The sequence below is a fragment of the Diadema setosum genome, unplaced genomic scaffold (assembly GCF_964275005.1).
Source record: "Diadema setosum unplaced genomic scaffold, eeDiaSeto1 scaffold_35, whole genome shotgun sequence".
Classification (NCBI taxonomy): domain Eukaryota; kingdom Metazoa; phylum Echinodermata; class Echinoidea; order Diadematoida; family Diadematidae; genus Diadema; species Diadema setosum.
Window position 1 is genome coordinate 166,901 of NW_027307661.1, and position 18,251 is coordinate 185,151.

The 18,251-nt window shown below is 37.8% G+C and overlaps 1 protein-coding gene and 1 pseudogene across 1 annotated transcript in view; both read left to right on the forward strand.

Moving 5' to 3' along the window:
- Positions 1-18,251, forward strand: part of LOC140245800 (uncharacterized) — a 137,453-nt gene that overhangs the window by 7,281 nt on the left and 111,921 nt on the right. The window lies entirely within an intron of this gene.
- Positions 6,423-11,689, forward strand: LOC140245809 (uncharacterized; annotated as a pseudogene).

Here is an 18,251-nt window from a genome sequence, read left to right on the forward strand (position 1 = left end):
TTCTTCCAGTTACCCCGCAGTTGCCCATGGATACGACGCATAAATAATCAGCTGTTTGCTGAGTCATTCCTACCCTACTGCCTCTGTTCGAATTGAGAGCGATTGTGATTTTATCGGTGGCATTTATAGTTTCATGACCTAATCCAATAAAACTAGACAAATTTAAACATCAAATGTTGTGACAGTTTTTGTCAGAATTTCCTATCAATATCACTTGTTGCCACGATAGTTTTGAGATTTCACTAGCTTCATTATCGAAGCTGTTCTGAGGCTGTTGGACATTTGAAAGAACTGCTTTGTAAGAAATCACCTTTTATTTATTATCTATTTTCACACACAAGAATTTTGATGACTTACATAATCTTTTAAAACTATTCTAATGTCATAATATTTCATGATGGTATGTGTTCTGTCTTTACATGGCAAGATGGGATTTTTTTTTCTTCCGTCCAGGGTCAAAGAAGGAAGTGACAGGAAGGAAACCAACACGATAGGAAGGAAATGAAAAGGATAGAATGAAACACCTGCTCAGCGGGCTCTTTTTTATTGATTTTTACAATGGTGAATGCAGTACATCAGAATTTAAGTAAATTTACAGTTCTAAATAATTTATCATTTGAAAAATGAGCAAAGAAAATGGGATATAATCGAGTTCTTAAAATGAAAACTAAATTAGCATCGCCATTTAGATCTAATATTTACTAAAGAATAGCCCTGAGGCAACCTTATTGTCAAGCTTTTGGTTGAGTTTCTTTAGAGAAACGAATTTTTGGAGCACTAACCCAAGTGAACAACCAAAAGGTTAAGAAAAAAAACTGATTAAATGCAGGTCTCTAGGTCTAGACCACTCCTGTGCATGAGCGAGCAACAGCCCCCGTGGACAGTGTCACTCTCGTCCTTGGCCTAGGCTAGGCTACTCGTGTCGTTCTCGCCATCATCAATGATCAACGTCATGGTCACACGAAATAAATTGCATCATCAAAAGGGTTCGTATATCATCACCAGAATCATTATGATCATCATCACTATCATCTCAACCACAGCAAAACCCTGAATATCATTCCCACCATAGTCACTCCCAGCTCACAAAAACACATCAGCATATAACTATACACAGCCCAGTCGCTGTACATGGTACGTCGCATAGCGTAACAGCGTCTGGTCGGGCTAATCAGCATACAGACATCGCAGACTTTGTAGCTAACTACGTTAGACTTTATCAATGTTAGTTGTACACAAAATGAAACGGAGGTGGAAAACTAGTAATGAATACACGGAGATCATCAACGATGGCATTTTACCGTAGAAAAAATACACTGAACATCTTGCACCGCAAAAAAAAAAAAAAAAATTGAGGTAAAAAACTACGTTGAGGAAAACTAGGGTGAAAACTCGCTGCTTGGAAGACGAACGATGAAGACACTGTACGGTAAAAATGCACACGGAAACAAACGAGTGGGTACCATGAATGTTCTCGCACACACGTAGATAATCTACATCGTGTTCAATCAAAAAACTCAACAAACACTCGAACAAAAACTCACCTCTAAATTGTTGCAAACGAGATAATCACTTCAAAAAATGGGGGAAAACACTTGTGGTAGTACGATTGTACTCTAAGAATAACAGAGATAAGATGATACGAAAGCAAAAGAGAGAAAAAGAGAGAGAAATGGACAGGAAACCTGCAGAAGTTATGCCACACTCACTGGCACTAAAACGCAATTCAACACACACACGCACACTGGTAATCAGATATCGTCATGGACCCCCCTGAGGAGATCGATATCACGCGTAAGTCAATAGCTAAAAGCCAATCACAAACACAGAATCAGACCGAGTGACTTATTATGAAAAAATTATCGCAAGGCTGATGAATATTCATTAGCACAGTTGCCAATAACAGAGGCCGTCTCATGAAAACTGCCCCGTGTACAAAATGAATGGCAAAAAAAGTGTGTCAGAAAGAGTGTGTCAGATGAAGTGGGTCAGGAAATGGCGTAACCCATTTTCTGGTGAAAGTTTAAGGTCATGAGGTCAAAAGTGAAAGATCAAAAGGTCAAGTAAAAATACTAAAATGTCACTTTTTTCTCAGTACCTTGATGGAACATAGTACATATACATGTACTGACTGGCAGTGATTATCTAGAGAATTTAGAGTTCATGGGTAAATGGTCAGGGGTCAAAGGTCAAGGGCAATACTTCAAAAATTTACTACGTCCCTCCTACTGTATTTATGCAATGCTAGCAGGATTATTTCTTTTACACTTGGTGTATGCATGTACAACCCAATAGAGATTCTCTGTTAAGTTTTGTTTTCTTTCTTTTTTTGCCTCAAAGGTCAAAAGGTCAAAGATCAAGTGAAAGTGCTGAACTGTTTCCTCCATATCTAGGAAATGGTTCAAGTTATCTTGAAATTTACTACATGGTTATGCATGTTCTGCCTGACAGTGATTATCTTAATATGAATTTTAGGGTCAAAGGCTAGATGAAAATGACAATTTATTATTCAATACAGAAATTGCACTTTTTTTCCATACCTAGAAAACTACTCAGTGCATAAACTTATTAATAACATACCATGGATAACATACCTTGGATGTGGGCGTAAAGTTATACTTAACTTATTTGCCCCTCGGTGTCGTGATTACATGATATTAATAACTTTTAGTTAGGCGCTGTGCAGCATAACATGGACAAAAAAATATTGTTGCGACACGGATTGTCGCCCCTACACGGATTGTCGCCTCCTGCTCGGGGCGACAATCCGTGACGAGCGCTGGCGGCACGGATTGTCGCCCCCTACACGGATTATCGCCTGGCGACAATCCGTGACGCTTGTGCAGTTCCCAGCTTTTGACCTCGAAGGCGACAATCCGTGTTGGCAAAAAATTTGTTGCGACACGGATTGTCGCCCCGTCACGGATTGTCGCCCCGGGCTCGGGGTGGTTCCTCCGGTGTTAAGCTTTGGTGGGATGGGTATGACTGGTAAGTTATGCGTATGTGTGTATGTGTGTGTGTGTGTGTGTGTGTGTGTGTGTGTGTATTGTGAGCTGCATGATATGAGACGAGTATGATTTTGTTGTGTGTGTGTGTGTGTGTTTGTGTGTGTGTGTTTGGAGTATAATAATACAATACGTAGAAACTGTGCATGTGTGGTGGTTACATAGTGGTAGTGGTTTGTTTGTCTGTGTGTATACGTATGCCTGTGGCCCATTCTCAGTAAAAGCGTTCAAATACGGAATTTTGGTGTCGCCGACATTCCATGACAGTTTGCGGTTCCCTGAAACCTATTAGATACTATTTAAATGTTTATAATATATCACGAGGACTTTATTTGTTAAAAATAAACACGATCAAATGCGGTTGTCTGCCTTTTTGTATAAAATTTTGCTGTTAAACTTCGTTAAGACCCCCAAAACGCAGTGTCGCTGGCTATTTCAGAATTATGTTTTATTGCTCCTCTCCGTCCACAAACACACTTTCCAAATATCATTTTCATGGACGATGAGCATATCATATGTGCTAATCACAGTACTCAAAAAGTTCCAAAATTTTTATTGACTTCTTTTTTTATAGCCTTTTGAAACCTGTCGCCAAGTTCACCGCCAGATACGTTACCAGTTTCTTTAGTGTTACAGCATTGAGAAAATAACAAGACTATGCAATGCCCCTGTGTATATGAAACCCTGAGGATATACTTCATACATTGCAAGTACTTAGATTTTTTGTGCAACAGCTCTTTATTGAGAATACGGTACAATGTTTGAAATATCGGTTTTCTACACTTTTATTTGGACAGATACGTTACATACTTTTCACGCCACCCACTGCGACAGATATTGCAATGTCAGACAAATGGTATATTATACATTACTCCTCGGAATGACGCATCGATTCAACATTAAAGTTTAGTACAAGTGAGAAATATTTGGTAGATATCGCTCTCATAATAATATGATCGACCATATACGTTACCACAGATACGTTACCCCAGATACGTGACCGAATTTTGCTCATTGGTCTTGTGCTTTCTGGGGATCAAATCTGGTCAAAATTCATCCCTACACATTACATGCTTCGTTTTGTTGGACCTCAGGATTATATTCTTACACCAAAAGGACAGAGAGGTGAAAGAGAGCAGCACTTCCACATGATTTTTCTTTCTACGTCAGTGTCTCACAACTTAATGCCAAGTTTTCCGACAGATACGTTACCACATAATCAAAATGCTGAAAAGAAATTGTAAATGTTTTTACAAACAAATCGTTGTGTGCTAATAAACTCCAAAGTTCTAATCTATAAAACCCAGCCACTTTCATATTCTATGCAACAACTTTGAACGTTTATTTTACAAGACGAAGCTAAGATTCAGCATATCAGTTTTTTGCTTTTAAGATTTAGCAGATACGTTACGTATAATTCAGGGCACCCACGGTAACAAATAATGTTATGTAAAACAAAGTGTTCATAAAACAATTCTGCATAGAATGACGCTTCCATAAAAAATTAAAGTTATGTTCAAAGGAAGAATATTCAGTAGAAATTGCTCTGTAACTTCACCGACAGATTCATTTACGGTACGCCAGATACGTTACCAAACTTTGAAAGAGTAAAAAGTAGTTTATGAAACGCTTCCGAGAAAAGTTTCAGTGTTCTGTTGCATATTTATTCTAGTGTTTTTCAACATATCGTCGACGACCATCCGAACCGTCGTATATGTCAAAATTCGGTAAATTTTTCGAATTTCAGATTTTGCCGTTTTAAGAAAGCCCAGCACACACTCTTTCTACTCACAAAATTTTGGAACCGGATTTTGTGTTTTTAACAGAGAAATTTGATATACGTCATTTTGCCTGAACGCGAATTGGCTGAAGGCGTTCATCCGAACCGACGTATCGCTATGTACGTCGGTTCGGGTGGACGCGAAACTTCGAGTCGCGTTCAGAGGTGTCGTATCGCCCCGGATCAGCCAGAACTGGCAGAAGCAGACGATGGAGCGTCAACTGGACCCTCCCCAGGACCGGTGAGTTTTATTATGAGTAGCTATGAAATCATGCGATTTCAATTAAAATGAACAGACCCAAGCAAGTTCTATCCATAAGATTGTCACTTGTCAAGATAAATACGCAGATTGTCGTGGGTTTCCCCAAATATTTCGTCGTGTTGTTAGGTGTAGTCCTGTGTATAGATAAATATGTGGGTACAAAGGGATACTCTAGTAGGGTTTAAAATCATAGACCCTTACTAATCTAGAAGAAAACAACGTTCACAATGATCTCACTGAGTTGGCTTTATGTGCTCATGGTCCATATATGGACCTCATACGTAGTGGGTGTGGGCAATGCCAAACTGTTAACAATTCAGGGTGAGTTGTTTGGGAATTACCACAAAAAGTACGAGATTACTAGACGAGTCTAACAATTAAGTTACGTAGAGTCGTAGTCACAGCCAACAATTTAGAGCCGCTAATCGCTGGTTCATCATTGAGTGTAGGACCCTAGAGTTCTGATGATAGGTTCTACTTACTTATATTTTTATGGCCGATTGAGCCCCAAGCTTGCAAACACACACAAAGAAAAACGCCCAAATCTGAGTGTAATGTATCTCATGTGAATTTGCCAATGTAAGCCGAGGATCTAGTAGTAGAAGGGCCTAGTATAGGCTATACTGGCTATAGTAAAATGAACGATTATAAATTACCAACGTCTGTAAATTCATCTGATACTAGGATTCCTAGGACTCTAGGAGTAGGATTAAATTATGCTGGCCCATAAATACATGTGTGTTGTTCAGAGATCTAGCCAACTGCAAATGCTTTGTACGGTACCGGTACTGAGTATGAATTTTTATCGCATGCATTTTTATGGCGCTGTGAGTGCCAAGTCTCCATAATATTGAAATCACTGCAATGAAGGCTTTAGTGTGTTAACAGGCCAGAGGGCGGTACTTGAGTAAGCCCCTCCTGTGATATCTAATAGTAATACGTTGATGTTCTACAATTAAAATATATAAATTGAGGTCTTAATGCAATGTTCCAATTGTCAGATCTAGCCTAGCTAGGCTATAGGTGCCCACACATTCTAGAGAGTACAGTTTTGCAGTACCATAAGCACAGGGGATCTTCGCCCTCTATCCGTTTATAATATGAGTTGAATTGTGCTTTTGCATTTTTATGATCAATGTAAAAATAGACCACTAGATAGGCGTGAGGTAAAACATTTCTGCTAAAATTAAAAAATATATTTTTAATGCACTTGTAGTGAATGTTTTTGTTTTTGTTTGTTACAGCTCTTTGTCCTCAGGGAAACCAACAGATGTTGAAGTCCTTTGGGACAAAGATGGTACAAGGAATACCGTACCTGATGATCAGCTGAAATTCAGGAAGGGCATGCTTCCCACGACTTGGAGTTTGTGTGTCAATGCGATGGCACAGGAAACTGTGGAAAGGCACAGTTACTGCTGTACGTGTATGGGGGAAAGAATTCTGAAAGCAGTAGCGATGATGGAAACACAAGCACCGCAGACAGCAGTGACGAAGATGATACTTCTGATTATGACGATGATGACAGCATTTACCTGCCGAAATTAGGTAAGATTGTGCGCACACAAACGAATACATACTTGTAGTAAAAAGTATGGACAGTATATATAGTGTGTGTGTTTATTCAATGCCTCCAATAACTTCATAACTGTGCTGCAATGTTAGAAGTAGCTTACTCCATACTGTATGAATGCAATGAAGTAGTGCCTGGTATATAAGGTTTCCATGGTGTCAACTCACAGACAGCACAACCTGGTATACCAAGTTTTCACAATAAAGACATGAGCCTGTACTTGTGTAGCCTTAATTCATGTTTATTTGTGTTATGCCTACAAAAAAAAAAAAAAAAACTTTAATGAACAGATTAGACCTTCTATCAGTTTCTTTTCTTTTTCTGTGTCACATCTGCTTGTAATTTGTGTTAGTTACTTTTTCCAATTTCATAATGCCTTGTTTTGCTGCAAAACTGAAAATCTATGTGTGTAGCCAGCAAGGCTGAGTTTAAAGAATTTTGGCTTACTGACCCCATTCGGGTGCCCTATACGTAACAAAAGAGTTTGTAAGCCTATCAGCAAATGCTATTTTTGTGCCTCACTTCCAATGTTTTTGTATTCTTCATAAGCACATGCAATTGACTGTGGAAAGAGGATGCATGTACCGCTTGACTGCTTTTGCATTTAATGCAGATCACCACAGTCTGTCAGATCTCTGCTGATGGGCAAAATTAAAACTCTTGTTTGTGGACATTTACATAGGGCTATCTGAAAATGTGGTATTAAAAGGTTAATCTTAATTTTTTTTTTTAAATCATCTTTAAAAAAAAATAGGATAGTAACAGTGTAAAATCTATGCACTATGTATATTTTGTTTTCCTCATTTACAGTTGGCATCAAAAAGGACATCAGCTGCATTCTAGAGATACCAATGCTAGTATTGAACAGTGAAGGAGAACCGTTAGATCCATCCCAGCAGAATGTCAGCTCTGACCAACTTCTCAATGGTGAGTGTTTGTAAAGCCTTACTAGTAATCTTGTTCAGAAACCCAAGCAGATATGGTTGAATCAATCTTGTTGGAATATCAATTAGTAATCCGGATTAAATTATGCTATTGCTGTCATATAATAGCAAATAAAAAGAATGACATCAACTATACACAAGCAAAGACTGTAGCATCCTAGCTACCATGTACCATTATTTTTTGCAGTTGTCAGGGGTGGGTCAAGGAATTCTGTAAATTGGTGGGGGGGGGGGGGGGACACATGCACATCCTCCAGTTTTTCTCTGTTTATTTTTTGTTTTAAAAAAGGGCATCTTAAACCCCATGTGTCCCTGAGCGGATCCACCATGGGTTGTAATCTGGATGACAAAGAAATGATAAAGCCAATCTTTCAATAAATATGATTTTTTTAAAAAATGCAATATTAATGCACCATGTGTATTTTCTTTTTCTTTTTGTTTTCTTCATTTCCAGTTGGCATCACCAAGGACATGGACTGCATTCACGAGATACCAATACCAGAATTGAACAACGAAGCACCAGGAGATCCATCCCAGCAAAATGTCAGCTATGACCAACTTCTCACTGGTGAGTGTTTGTAAAGCCTTAATCTTGTTGGGAAACCCAACCAGATATTGCTGCATTAATCTTGTTGGAATATCCATAATAGTGATTAAGATTAAATGATGCTATTGCTGTCTTATACACTTTAATAGCAATTAAAAAGGATGACATAAACTACACACAAGCAAAGAATGTAGTATCCTGGCTACCATGTGCCAGTGTTTTTTGCAGTTGTCAGGGGTGGGTCCAGGAATTCTGTGAAGTCGGGGGGGGGGGGGGCACACGCATGTCCTCCAGTTTTACTGTTCATTTCTTTTGTTTAAAACAAAGACAAAAATAAAGGGTATCTTACACCTGATGTGCCCCACATGAATCAACCACTGGTTGCAATCTGGATGACATGTTATCCTTCTTGTCATATTGTAGCAAATGCGCAAATGGCTAACACACAACTGGAGAATGTAGCTTGTCTGCAAATTGTACCTGGACCTTCCAAGCAGAGTGATAATTAATCTATGAGCAATTCTCAAATGAGGATGCATGTACCGTTTGACTACTTTTGCATTAATGCAGATCACCAGTCTGTCCGATCTCTGCTGATGGGCAAAAAAACCCCTCTTGTTTGTGGACATTTAAATAGGGCTTTCTGAAAATTGTGGTATTAAATGGTTAATCTTAATATAAAAAAGATAAATTCAATCTTTAAAAAAAACCTGTTAGAAACAATAAAATAAACATAGGCTATGTATATTTTGTTTTCCTCATTTACAGTTGGCATAAAAAAAGACATCAGCTGCCTTCCTGAGATACCAGTGCTAGTATTGAACAATGAAGGAGCACCGTCAGATTCACCCCAGCAGAATGTCAGCTCTGACCAACTTCTCACTGGTGAGTGTTAGTACCGCCTTAAACCTTGTTGGGAAACCCAACCAGATATTGCTGAATCAATCTTGCTAGAATATCAATTAGTAATCCGGATTAAATGACGCTATTGTTGCCATATAATAGCAAATAAAAAGAATGACATCAACTATACACAAGCATAGAATGTAGCATCCTGGCTCCCATGTATCAATATTTTTTGCAGTTTTCAGGGGTGGGTCCAGGAATTCTGCAAATTGGGCAGGGTGGGGGGGGGGGGACCACACGCATGTCCTCCAGTTTTTTTCTGTTAATTTTTTTGTTAAAAAAAAGGGGGGCATCTTTAAACCCTATGTGTCCCCGCATGGATCCACCATGGGTTGTAATCGGGATGATATTTTGTCCTTTGAAAGAAATGATAAAGTCAATCTTTCAATAAATATGATTTAAAAAAAAATGTAATTGTTATGCACCATGTGTATTTTCTTTTTCTTTTTGTTTTCTCCATTTCCAGTTGGCATCACCAAGGACATGGACTGCTTTCACGAGATACCAGTACCAGAATTGAACAACGAAGCAATGTCAGCTCTGACCAACTTCTCACTGGTGAGTATTTGTAAAGCCTTAATCTTGTTGGGAAAAACCCAACCAGATATTGCTGCATTAATCTTGTTGGAGTATCCATCAGTAAGTAAGATTAACTGATGCTATTGCTGTCGTATACACTTTAATAGCAATTAAAAAGGATGACATGAACTACACACAAGCAAAGAATGTAGTATCCTGGCTACCATGTACCAGTGTTTGTGTTGTCAGGGGTGGGTCCAGGAATTCTGTGAAAGTTGGGGGGGGGGGGGGGACCACACGCACGTCCTCCAGTTTTTCTGTTTATTTCTTTTGTTGAAAAAAGACAAAAATAAAGGGCATCTTACACCTGATGTGCCCCACATGAATTAACCACTGGTTGCAATCTGGATGACATGTTATCCTTCTTGTCATATTGTAGCAAATGGCTAACACACAACTGGAGAATGTAGCTTGTCTGCCATTTGTACCTGGACCTTCCAAGCTGAGTGATAATCTATGAGCAATTTTCAAATGAGGATGCATGTACCGTTTGACTGCTTTTGCATTGATGCAGATCACCAATCTGTCCGATCTCTGCTGGGCAAAAAAAAAAAAATCTTGTTTGTGGACATTTACAAAGGGCTACCTGAAAATTGTGCTATTAAAAGGTTAATCCTAGTAAAAGAAATTGTCAAGTCAATCTTTCAATAAATATGATGGAAACAAATAAAATGTTTGTGCACCATATGCATTTGTTTTTCTTTTTGTTTCTTCATTTCCAGTTGGCATCACCAAGGACATGGACTGCATTCAAGAGATACCAATGCTAGTATTGAACAATGAAGCACCGTCAGATCCATCCCGCAGAATGTCATCTCTGACCTGCAACTTCTCACTGGTGTGTGTTTGTAAAGCACTTAATCTAATCGGAAAACCCAACCAGATATTGCTGACTCAATCTTGTTGGAATAACCATTAGTAATCCGGAATAAATGATGCTATTGCTGTCATATAATAACAAATAAAAAGAATGACATCAACTATACACAAGCATAGAATGTAGCATCCTGGCTAATATGTACCATTATTTTTTTTTTTTTGCAGTTGTCAGTGGTGGGTCCAGGAATTCTGTAAAGTGTGTGTCTGGGGGGGGGGGGACCCCACACGCACGTCCTCCAGTTTTCTCTGTTGATAATTTGTTCAAAAAAACAAAAACAATAAGGGCATCTTACACCCCATATGTCCTCGCATGGATCCACCATGAGTTGTAAGCTGGATGACATCTTGTCCTTTCAAAGAAATGATAAATTCAGTCTTTTGATAAATATGATAAAACAAATGTAATATTTATGCACCATGTGTATCTTGTTTTCCTTTTTGTTTTCTTCATTTCCAGTTGGCATCACCAAGGACATGGACTGCATTCAAGAGATACCAATACACACTTTGTACCAGAATTGAACAATGAAGCACCATCAGATCCATCCCTGCCAAATGTCAGCTCTGACAAACTTCTCACTAATTATTGCTTGCCTATGGTGCCTACAGTTGTTTGTGCATACAAAAGCAATTTAGTCTATGTATTCAAATTTTTGATAATTTATCACTCCGCACTATCTCCCCACCACAATTTGCCATGTTATGATTTGTCTATTCTATAGCTATTAAATATTCTATGATATCATAATAAGCTTTGATATTTCTTTAACAATAATTGTCATATTTTTTCATGTGAAAGATGTACATGTAACAGCTTTATTCCTCCTTCCAAATGTGATTTGATTTCTGTAGGACCGTTGCGTAGATATTACCGTTATATCGAAATGAAAGTACAATCACAAACATGCACAAATCATACAATGTACTTTTTTTTTAGCCCTAAGACCTGAGTTATTAGAGATTCACTAATATTAGGAGGAAGTTGGCCTTCTGCTTTAAGCCATTTCCATCTGATGAATGTTTCAGAATGTTTTTCAATATAACTGTATTGTGTACAATTTTCTCATGTTAAAATCGGTTTAACAATTGATTGAGATCAATATCTATTTAACCAAAGACATTTTGATTTGTACATTTAAAAATGTTCGAGGAAATGTAACCATTGTATTAAAGGACATGTTCATTATCAATGAATTTAAATCAATATCTATTTTACCACAGACATCTTGATCATTCTGTAAATTCAAAAATTTTTAATGAAATTTTACCATTGTATTTAAGGACATGTTCATTCCTTTTCTTTTCTTTTTGGATGTGAGATATGGATTGATTTTGAAATAAATATTGCTGCATTTTAATGCAGCCTTGTCTCAAGACTCACTTTCTTTGTTTTGTTTTGTTTTTCTCTTCTATGTACTGTGATCTCATATCGTGAGGAAATCATAATATTATGCTCACTAAAATGTCAGCATATGTAATTGGAAGTGAAATGATATTCATAGTACTACATGTACTTGAATATCATTTAAGTCTGTAGGACAATACACCTTTTATTATTTGTGTGAACAAGTACAATCCATGTTTGTGTGTGTGGATGTTTCTGCGTAGAAAATTAATTTGCATCTGTTTCAGAGTCCTGAACGTATATACATGTATAATTATATTAAAAAAAACAATAATGTGAGACAGACGTGTGGCTAAATAAATTTTTTGCATGTTATTTCTGATGAGGAAGTTGATAATTGAGTTTTACCCAACTGAATGATCATGAATTATGTCTGCAATGCATGTAAGCTATAAAAGAAAATCTTTATTCATGGGTTAAAATGTACAGTATTCATCATGGCAGCTTAGAAAGAATGAAAGTTAGGTCATTGCAGTCATGATTGCGGCATGAATTATCACAAAGAATAGCAAGGCTTGGATGTGTGATTTTGGTTTTTGTTTACATTATTGGAGAGTGGGAGAGAGGGTTAAAGCCTTGCAAGGGAAAGAGAAGAGGTGGAGGAGAGCAGTGAGAAGCTGAAATGAGAGGAAAAAGAAGAGGCAGGCTGCAATGAAAAAGCAATAATTTCATAGGCCCCACCTCTTTCACAATACATGTATAACCACTTTTTGCGTGATACAAATTAGATACAAACTGATCAAAGATAATGTGTCCTAAACATGGAGTGGGTTTTTTGATTGTTTGTTTGTCTGTCTGTTTGTTTGTTTGTTTTTTACATCAAAGGAACTCTCGTCTGATGCCTGAAGCGTAATTCATGTCAAAAAACAAAACAAAACAAAACAAACAAACAAAAAATCTGCAGAGGAATCTCCCCCTCCCCTACCAGTGTTTCATCATGCATGCCAAAACTAGACCTTGGACATACATCCTTGTTGTACTACATCTTATGAAATTATGACACAGAATAGTTGCATGGCACAAAAATATGCACGAAATCACTCGTTTTACAGATAAATACTACGTAACCATGCATATCGCATAGACGCGCGTGTTATAAGAATAGGATACGTCGGTTCGGAGATCGCACTTTCGGTACGCGCGTTCAGCAAACTGACGTATCACCCCGATACGTCAGTTCGGATGACCGCGCGTACTGAGAGTGCGATCTCCGAACCGTCGTATACCTGTTTTTCGACTCTTCCTGTGCGGAGGCCTTTCTTTTTGTGAACGTAGCATTAGTTTTATTCATACATGATTTTAAATACATATATTATACGAATCGTCTGGAATTTGCCTTTCTTTTCATATAAAAAGATCGAGAATAAAAGCAAGAAATTTCTTTACACTATAGACTTCAAAGGACCACCAAACTTCAAACGCGTTTTTCTCGAAAACGTGTTCTCGCACGCCGCTGACAGATACGACGGTTCGGATGGTCGCCGACGATATGAAGAACTACTCAAGATTCATTTATAAGTTGAACAATTATTTATTCATTTTCATTAAAAGGGATGAGCCAAATACGTTACCATAGGTCAAACAACTGTTTAGCATATCGAGTTCATAGAGACTGTACCTACTTCCTTCTAAGTGCCTGCAAAAATATATTTTTTAAACCTTGTTTGCATTATCCATCAAAACTTAATGAATATTTATAGTCAGATGGATAAATACATTCAGACGTAAGATGAGAATATTCTGTGAATGAAGAACTCAGCTTTCACATTTAGGGCTCTTTTCCACTGCATTTCATAGTTTAAATATTACGTACAATGTTTAAAATGGTTAATTTGGGCTTACGTCATTCATTTTTACATCAATTCATGAGGTAAATAATAAAGCAGGTGATATTTATTAATTCATACACAACTAAAATTATTACTTATATTTTACCAGATACGTTACCAAAGGTGATTCGATGTTTTTCAATAGTTATTTCCCCAGGAAAGCAATTCATATTTGTTTCCTGTGGAAATTCCAGATCGGATCGTTCCCTTTGCATGATTTGTGGGATTCGAAACTTTATTTGTAAGCGAAATTTGCTAAAAATACAAAGTGAATCTTAAGGTTATATTTCGTTTCAGCAAAAAGCATATTTCAACCTACCACACAGAAATAATTTCTACCAATTAGCAAGGGATGACAACATCTTTACCTCTTGAAAAACCCCAATATCTTTAGGGGGGACAAAATGTCCTTTCCTGAACAGAAATTGGATCAAAACAATAGATTTAATTCAGAGTTAGGAGTCCATTACAACATGTAAATTTGCGGTAACGTATCTGATTGGTGATCAAAAATCATATATGATGCTCTATTTCAATTCATTTTTACTCAATGAATGGCCATCATTTAGAATGTTCCACTTTTTGTTTCGTATTTGACCGGTTTTGAGATTTCCGAAAACACATCTTTGAATGTATTACTTTGTGGTTGATTTTTCGGTTTTACTCACATGGAATTGAACACTTAATCTGAGAATGGCCCCTGTATGTTTGCGTGTGTATGTGGAATATAGTGGCGCTACTGTGGCAATACAAACGCCTTCAGAGTGTATGAGCACGTATTTAAAGAATTCACACCAGCGTTGATCTAAAAATAGTATGGGTGTGTCAACCAAATATCAGCGGTGAGGCGGGCTAGGCGAGAGAGAGACCGAGAGAAAATACATACGAGGGAGGTACCCTCCCCAAATGTTATTTGTCTTTGTTCATTTTTCCCTGCAGTCATTTTCTTCCATCAGTCTTATAAACTAGAACGTCCATACCACTATTCTTTGTTCCAGAATAGGTTTGGCATGCTTTATGCATGAGCGAATAATTTCCACACGCCGTAAAAAATTTGTCAATCGTTACTTGATTTTAGCACAAACGAACTGCCATTGCACACCGCTAATACATATGTAATACAAACAAACACCAACAAACGCTCAAACAAACCTCATAATGCAAACAAACCAACTCAACACTTTTTTCTTTGATATTTATTGATTTCATTCAAATCATTCATAAATCGACCCATTCTGGGTGCAACATGAACAAAAACAGTTACAAATGGCAATTCGAAACAAAAGCAAATCCATGTGTCAATTTATACCACAAATAATCTCACTTCAACATAGATAACTCGATTATAGACCAACCCTACTAATAATTTCTTCACGAGAAAGTTTTGACATGTATAGGGCCCTACCAAACCTATATTCCTTGAATATATTGGTTTGGATTATGTAACACCTTCTTACTTAAAAGGGCATATACATAAAAAAAACACAAATATATTACACAAATCTAGAATGAAATCAGTCATAAAAAACCCCACCACCCCCTCCCCTCCCAAACCGAAACAAATCTAGGGCCTATATCTATCCTAAATAATAAATCCTACCAACATCCGTCATACCATTTATAACTATCCTTCTTCAAATCCAATCCCCAACCAACCAACCCCTGATTAAACAAAACCTAAATCATCCCACACCCCATTCACCGACCCAAATACATACACACACACACACACACACACACACACGAAGGTTCGTTATTCCGAAGTTTCGTTCTAGTGGTTCGTTGATCCAAAAATGAAATTCGGAATAACGAACCTTCGGAATAATGACCCTTCGGATGAATGGGCCTTCGGACGAATTAGCCTTCAGAATAACAAACTTTTGCAATAACGAAATGTAATCCCCTTCCCACATACCGACGCACACCCGAACCGATACCACATCCTTCCTGATGAAACGATTTCTCAATGTTGATAAATAAGACATAATGGACCGTATGCAGAAAAGCAGCATCCGCCCGCACGCAAGCTCCACTCCGAATTCATATACAAATCTGCCAAACAAACTCATCAAATTCAAAGCTGCTGATAAAATCAATATCAATGTTTATGTCAGCAACAGCTTACTAGGTATCCCTCCCCACGTGCAGCTAAAAAACACATACGCAAAAAACTGACATAATAAACACATTCTTCCATCACACACACACACACACACACACACGCACACGCACAAATGGACACTAAATTATCATGTGCACGCGCACATACACACTTCCTTGAAACCTCACCATGACTTTTTACATGGCATGTTTGCATGGATGTAGCCATGTAAGTTATGTGTTAGTATTTCAATGATTATGTCCAGAACGATATTACCCAGCAAAATGTGCTTCGAGGGCGGGCGACAATCCGTGTAGGGGGCGACAATCCGTGCCGCCAACGCCCATCACGGATTGTCGCCCCGAGCAGGTCAGGAGGCGACAATCCGTGTAGGGGCGACAATCCGTGTCGCAACAAAATATCCCGTCGGGGTTGTATTTGTTCTTGTCTTGACTCCAGAACCTTTCTAAGTTAGACTTGAAACTATTCACGGATGGGCTGTCGACTACAAATGATGGCAACTTATTCCACTCACTAATAACTCTTTGAGAAAAAGAGCACTGTCTCACTTTGGACTTTACATGTTTCTTCAGCATCTTAATCTTATGACCACGCGTCCTTCCTCCAACTGAAAACTCAAACAAATCTGAGGACTTCTTTTCATCAATCCCATTCACAATCTTAAAGATCTGTATCATATCGGCTCTATGCCGTCTATATGCCAATGAAGGCAATTTCAAATGTTTAAGTCTTGCTTCATAGCTCAAAGGTCTGAGTGGACGTATCATTCTGGTAGCTCGACGCTGTACATTCTCTACTTTTACAACATTCTTCTTCCAATGAGGATGCCACACTGATGAACAATATTCTAATGTCGGTCTAACAATAGACTTGTACAGTTGAATAAATCCTTTCTCATTGAAAGTAGAAAATGTACGATTGATAATTCCAATCCTGCGATTCGCTGCAGTACAAATTGTGTCCACATGATGAGTAAAATCTAACTTCTTATCATAATTTACTCCAAGATCTTTTACATATGTAGCTACTGGAATGGGCGGGTTTGTTTCATCCATTGTATAATTGACACATGGGTTATTCCTTCCATAATGGATAACTTTACACTTTTCCTGGTTAAAAGGAAGCTGCCACTTTTTTTGACCATTCCATCACTCTAATTAGTTCAGCTTGCAGATTCAGTACATCATCATTATCATATATCTGTGAATACTACTAGGTGTCATCAGCAAAGAGCTTAACTTCACAACTGCCACTTAACAACACATCAGGAAGGTCGTTAATACATACAACAGAAACAAAATCGGCCCCTAAACACTACCTTGTGGGACTCCACTAGATACTGCAGTTTGTAAAGATGAAACACCATTGACCACCACTCGTTGTGATCTTTCACTTAAAAAAAGACTCGTAATCCACTTCAAAAGATTCCCAATGATCCCATACGTTTCTACTTTCCTAATCAGTCGTTCGTGAGGTACACTGTCAAACGCCTTACTATAATCTAAATACATGCAATCGTCGTTTCCACCATTGTCTAATACATTTGTCCATGTTTCTGATACAGATAATAACTGTGCACCACAGCTTCTTCCTTTTCTAAAACCATATTGGTCCTCTGTAAATAACAGATTTTAGTCCATGTGTTGTACAATCTTATCTCTGACAATGGTTTCCATTAACTTGCAAATATTACTAGTCAAACTCACCGGCCGATAATTTTGGTTTCTTCTTATCTCCTTGCTTGTAAATTGGAGAAACATTAGCATTCTTCCATGCCTTTGGAAGTTCACCTTTTGACATTGACATAGTAAATAAGTCTGTAAGTGGTTTCGAAACACAATCCACAGTTTCTTTCAATATACGATTCTGCACATTATCTGGACCGGGGGATTTTGTTTGATCCAGTTTCAATATAACATCTTTCACAACTTGTTCTGTAAAAATGACTGTATCTAATTGTACATCATGAATTCTGGTATCCAGAACTGGAACATTCGATAAGTCTTCGTGTGTAAAAACAGAGGCAAAAAAGTTGTTCAGTGTTTCTGCCTTTTCTGCATCACTTACTGCTATACCTCCACCTGGTTTCTCCAGAGAACTTAAACAGGGCTTGAATTTGGTTTTGCTTTGCACATACCTCCAAAAACGTTTGGGGTTACAACTTAATTCAGATATCAGTTTGCATTCAAAATCCGTTTTTGCTCCAGATACCACTCTAGTTACTTCATTTCTAGCTTTTCTGTAGCAATCTCTGTCTTTCTGACTTCTTGTCTTTTGATAACGATTCCAAGCTTTATGTTTTTTTGACAATTGCTTGCTTAACAGAACTATTCAACCATAGATGTTTCTCCTTCACTCTTGGTTTGACTTTCGGTACAAACTTATCAGTAAGCATTCCAAGTACATTCACAAAAACATCATTT